Here is a 6,103-nt window from a genome sequence, read left to right as displayed (position 1 = left end):
GGGTCGTCTTCACCGTCGCCGGCCGCCACCACCAGCGCCGCCCGCGACCTCGCCGCCTCCTCCTCTCCCCGCGACGCGCTCCGGCCGCCTCGGCTTCCTCTCCGGCGAGATCTCCGGCTGTCAAACCTCGGGAGTCGCGCCGGTGAACAGTGCCAGATCTGGATCTGATAATTTCGGTTGACTTTTCCCTTCAAACCCTAATTTTTTATGCCTACTTTGACCGGCCGTATCTCCGCATCCGTAGCTCCGATTTGAGCATATAGTATATCAAAATGTTCGTCTCGACGAGTACATCATTCCATTCCATTGTATCATTTTCGTTTGAGTGAATCTTGATGCCCGAAATGCTATTAGAAGAGGGCTTCGTGAGTTAATTGTCAGATCTGCTAGTTCATCTTAGACTTTTGTCATTTTTGCCATGTTTAATGTGTGCATGATATGCCTGTGAGTCCTTCATATGTTTTGTTAAGGATTTTGTCTTCTTTCTAGAGGTGCAACCCATGCATTTTTGTGATGTGTGTGGTGACTTGTGTAAGCTTGCAAAGTGAGGCACCCGGTAAATCTGTTTTCAGGGACTTAGTAGTTTTCACTGAGTCTGGGATTATTTAGTTCATGATGCCATATGTTCATCTTGTTTCCTAGTGATCCGTGCCTCTTTTGAGGATGATCAGTAAGGGAGTTTTGTTAATCTTGTTATGCTCTGTCCATCCATGTCTTTGTTTGCAATTATGGAGTACCCTAGCTTGAGTCAATCGAGCTCTACTTTTGCTTCGTTGTGAATCTGGGCAGATCGTCAACTTGTTTGCGATTTTGCCGATGTTATTGTAGTTGATCCGTGCATGCTATGCCATTGTTCTTGCCATGTCTAGCTTGTATTTTGTGCCTTCTTAATGGATGTATGCCTGCCTTGCCATGACTTGCACCGTGGTGAGTGCATCGAGCTCGTTTACATGCCTTCGTGAGTTATATTTCAGCATGTCTCAGTTTTCACTAAGTCTGAAAACTGATTGTGTTTTAGCTATGTTCGTGTGCCCGTTAGTATATTTTGTGATCCCTTTTGGCCCCAGGTCACTTTGGGACTTTTGTTAAGCTTGTTGAGTAGCTCCATTCCATGTTCTTAATTGTCTTAATCAGGTCATGTATTATGTTGTTTTTCTGCTCCGAAGAGGGCTTCGTGATCTGAAATTTCAGACAAGTGTTAATTTCACCAAGTCTGGAATCTGTTTTGCATTTGCGTTTTTGCCATGCTTGTTTGAACCTCATAATGGATGAATTGGCCGTGGCTCAGTGCTAGTCTTTAGTTAAGCATCTTGTGTACATCCCTACCATGTATTTTGTTGTCATGTTTGGTGGCTGTAGCATGTTCATTTCATTGCATTTAGATGCCTACTTGCTGTAAATCGCAGACCGGTGTCATTTTTGAAATGCTTGCCATTTCCAAACCGTAACTCCGATTCCGGCGTTCTTTATATCGTTTTCAAGCGATTTCATCTCATATTTCCAGTGGCACCCTTGGAGTCCCAAGTTGAGGCCAGGTCCATGCATTTCCTGTCATATCTTGCATTTTGCATCCCGCATCGCATCCCGCATAGCATACCATCTTTGCATCTTATTGTTTGAGCTTGCCCGTGGTTGAGTGTATCCTTGTTGCTTGTTTGTCTTGTTTGGGTAGAGCCGGAAGACGAGTTCGCTACCGAGGAGCCCGTTGAGTTTGCTTGTGAGGATCCAGTCAACTCTGACAACTGTGCAGGCAAGATGATCATACCCTCGAAATCACTATTATCTTTGCTATGCTAGTTTGCTCGCTCTTTTGCTATGCCAATGCTACGATGCCTACCTTTTTCTTGTCAGCCTCCCAATTGCCATGTCAAACCTCTAACCCACCATGTCCTAGCAAACCGTTGATTGGCTATGTTATCGCTTTGCTCAGCCCCTCTTATAGCGTTGCTAGTTGCAGGTGAAGATTGGAGGCCCTTCCTTGTTGGAACACTTATTTACTTGTTGGGATATCATTATATTGCTATGTTATCTTAATGCATCTATATACTTGGTAAAGGGTGGAAGGCTCGGCCTCTCGCCTAATGTTTTGTTCCACTCTTGCCGCCCTAGTTTCCGTCATATCGGTGTTATGTTCCCGGATTTTTGCGTTCCTTACACGGTTGGGTTATAATGGGAACCCCTTGATATTTCGCCTTGATTAAAGCTTGTCCAACAATGCCCAACATTGGTCTTACCATTTGCCACCTAGCCTTTTCTTTCCCTTGGGTTCTGCAGACTCAAGGGTCATCTTATTTTAACCGCCCCCCCCGGGCCAGTGCTCCTCTGAGTGTTGGTCCAAACTGTCAGCCGCCGGTGGCTACCAGGGGCAACTCTGGGCTGGCCTACCCGAAGTTTGGACAATCTGAGTGTGCCCTGAGAAAGAGATATGTGCATCTCCTATCGGGATTTGTCGGCACATTCGGGCGGTGTTGCTGGTCTTGTTTTAACCTGTCGAAGTGTCTTGAGTTACCGAGATACCGAGTCTGATCGGAACGTCTTGGGAGGAGGTCTATTCCTTCGTTGACCGTGAGAGCTTGTCATGGGCTAAGTTGGGACTCCCCTGCAGGGATTGAACTTTCGAAAGTCGTGCCCGCGGTTATGGGCAGATGGGAATTTGTTAATGTCCAGTTGTAGATAACTTGAACCTTAATTAATTAAAATGAATCAACTGAGTGTGTTACCGTGATGGCCTCTTCTCGGCGGAGTCCGGGAAGCGGACACGGTGTTGGAGTAATGTTTGCGCAGGTTGCTCTCTAGTTTCTCGCTCGCGCTTTGTCTCCTCTTCTCGCTCTCTTTTGCGAATAAGTTAGCCACCGTACTTGCTAGTCGCTTGCTGCAGCTCCATTCATATATTGCCTTACCCTTCCTATAAGCTTAAATAGTCTTGATCACGAGGGTGCGAGATTGCTGAGTCCCTGTGGCTCACAAATACTATAACTCCAGATGCAGGTCCAGGTGATTCCGCTCCAGGTAACGAGTACGAGCTCAAGTGGGAGTTCGACAAAGACTCTCAACGATACTATGTTTCCTTTCCCGATGATCAGTAGTGGTGCCCAGTTGGGGGTGATTGGGACCGTGTCGCATGTTGGGTTCTCTTCTATTTTGGCACCGTAGTCGGGCCATGAGTGTTTTGGATGATGTAATGTTATTTATGTTCTTGATTGATGTGGCGAGTGTAAGCCAACTATGTTCTCCCCTTTATTATTCATTACATGGGATGTTTGTGAAGATTGCCTAACTTGTGACATATGCCTTCAATGCGATTATGTCTCTAAGTCGTGCCTCGACACGTGGGATCTATAGTCGCATCGAGGGTGTGACAAGTTGGTATTAGAGCCTTCCCCGACCTTAGGATCCCCATTGCTTGATCGTTTTTAGCAGCCGAGTTGTGTCTAGAAAAATGTTTTGAGTCATTTAGGAATTATATATCGGAGAGCTTAGGAATTCTTTTTACTTCCCAGTCTCCTCATCGCTCTGGTAAGGCATCCTGACGTAGAGTTTTGACTCTTCTCTTCTCAAATTTCACTAAAAAAAATTTAGGATCACGCGAGTATCTTGGAATCGTTCCGATGGCTTATGATGAGAACATTGTCTTGGTGCCTCCTGTCAGGGGTTTAGTGGAAGTGTCCCGGGGAGTTGAGCTCTGAGGTGTTGTCATCATAATTTTATCGTTGCAATTCTGGAATACTTGAGATATGTTCGCCGACATCGAAAATCTCTTTTATGCAGTTCGTTGGTGAGATAACCTCGACGCCACCCAGTACTGGGGAGGGAGTTCGGGAGTATCGCCATAACTTGTATAACGGATGCTTTTCGAAGGTTGAGGTAGATGGTTTCTGAAGTTTTCTTGGTTATGTGTTGAAGGATGGATACAGCTGGATGTAGGATTTGCTAGTTTGGGTGAGATATTATGCTTCCCCTGTATCCCCAACACCTGATTGCATAACCGGAAAGGTTCGGAAGTTTCATAGGTGGGAATTCTAGTAGCTCTAGTTCTTCTTCCACGAATATTGGTTTGAGATTGGGATTTCTTACCGATTATTCGTTCTTGATCCGTACCTTGTTGACTTATTTCTCTACCTTAATTCTACGTGGCTTCTCAATTTATGGATATGTGACCATTTGAAGAGGAATGCATTCGTTCATTTTGTTCGGATGTGAAGACTATATGTTGCAATTTTCATTCCATTGGATTCAGCTTCAATATTTATCTGTCAATGTGCTAATGGTGGTCACCCTCTCCAGGATGGCTCCTCCAACGCGCACGACTCCGAATCCTGATCCGCCACCGCCTCCACCTCCTCTAGAGGCATGGCAAGCTGTGATGGCCGCAACCAATGCAAACACACAGCTGATCATGCAAATTCTTCAAGAGCGCAATCAAGGCAGTCAAGGGAATCAAGGCAGCAATCAGGGTCACTTTGCTACACTCAACCAGTTCCTTGCTAATGGGCCAAAGACTTTCAGCAATTGTGTTGAGGCAACCGATGCTAACGATTGGCTTGTGGATCTATGTAAGCATTTCGAGTGCAGTAACGTCAGGCCTGAGGACTTTGTCAAGTTCGCTTCCTTCCAACTCAAAGATCAAGCTGCAGAATGGTTCCAACAGTACAAGGACTCCAGAGGTGGACGTGTTATCACTTGGGATGATTTCCGTCGAGATTTCCGAGCTCATCATATTCTGCAGAGCGTGGTTGAAAGCAAGCATGAGGAATTCCGCAATCTGAAGCAAGGCTCTTTGTCTGTCTATGACTACAACAAGTTGTTCCAGAAGCTTGCCCGCTTTGCCAAGCAGGACGTGCCTGATGAGAAGAGCATGATATATCAGTTCAGGGGTGGTCTCAGAGAAGATATTCAGCTCGCTCTTGTTCTCTTCGAGCCCTTGAGGTACGATGAGTTCTACAACATGGCACTGAAGCAAGAGGCTGCTCAGTTGAGGTGTGATGCTTCCAAGAAGCGAGTCAGAGATGCTACTTCTTCTTCCTCTACTCAAGTGGCCAAGCAGCAGAAGTTTTGGATTCCTCCTCCTCCGTTCCTTCAGCCGTTTCAGCAGAAGAGTAAAGGTGGCAGTGGTTCTTCCCACCCACCCAACCCTGGCTTTCAGAACAAGACTTCGTCTCAAGCTCCAAGATCGAGTGCTCCGTATCACCGTCCGCTTTCAGAGGTCACGTGCAACAAGTACCAACAAAAGGGTCACTATGCCAACAAGTGTTTCAACCAGAGGCGTCTTCCTCCTCCTCCTCCTGTCAGATCGGCAAGTACAGCTGTGGTCAAGCATAACCCCAAGCATGCCAAGGTCAATTTGATGAATGCAGCACAGGCAGAGGACTCGTCAGATGTGATCATGGGTAACCTTCCTGTTAACGATGTTCCTGCAAAAGTTCTTTTTGACACTGGTGCATCGCATTGCGTCATCTCAAAACCTTTTGCATCTAAGCATGAGTTGACTTCCCAAGTTATGCATAAACCGTTAGCAGTCGTCTCTCCGGGTAAATGTTTGCTTGATAATCACGAGATTCCGGATATTTCTATCATGATGGGTGATTTCAAGTTTCTGGCTTCTCCAATGGTTCTTGGCAACTCGGATATCGATCTTATTCTCGGCATGGATTGGCTTTCTAAGCACAAGGCTCAGCTTGATTGTGCAGCCAGGCAGATTCAATTGACTCATTCGTCTGAGGATGTAATTGTCTTTGCCGCTCGGGATAATTCCATCCGTCTGTTTTCTCTCAATGAGAAGGGTGAATTGGATGCCATCTCTCAAATTCCAGTCGTTTGCGAATATCAAGATGTATTTCCAGAAGAGCTCCCAGGAATGCCTCCTCACCGGCCAGTTGAATTCGTTATTGAACTTGAGCCTGGCACAGAACCTGTGTGCAAACGTCCTTACAAGCTCGGACCTGAAGAGTTGAAGGATCTGAAGAAGCAACTCGATGAGCAAGAAAGAATGGGTCTCACCCGGCCTAGTTCTTCTCCGTGGGGTTGTGGTGTTCTTTTTGTGAAGAAGAAGGATGGAACAGACCGACTTTGTGTTGATTACCGTCCAGTGAACAAGAAGACCATC

The sequence above is a fragment of the Triticum dicoccoides genome, chromosome 6A (assembly GCF_002162155.2).
Source record: "Triticum dicoccoides isolate Atlit2015 ecotype Zavitan chromosome 6A, WEW_v2.0, whole genome shotgun sequence".
Classification (NCBI taxonomy): domain Eukaryota; kingdom Viridiplantae; phylum Streptophyta; class Magnoliopsida; order Poales; family Poaceae; genus Triticum; species Triticum dicoccoides.
The sequence above is the reverse complement of the archived record's forward strand: the minus strand, read 5'-3'. Positions refer to the sequence as shown.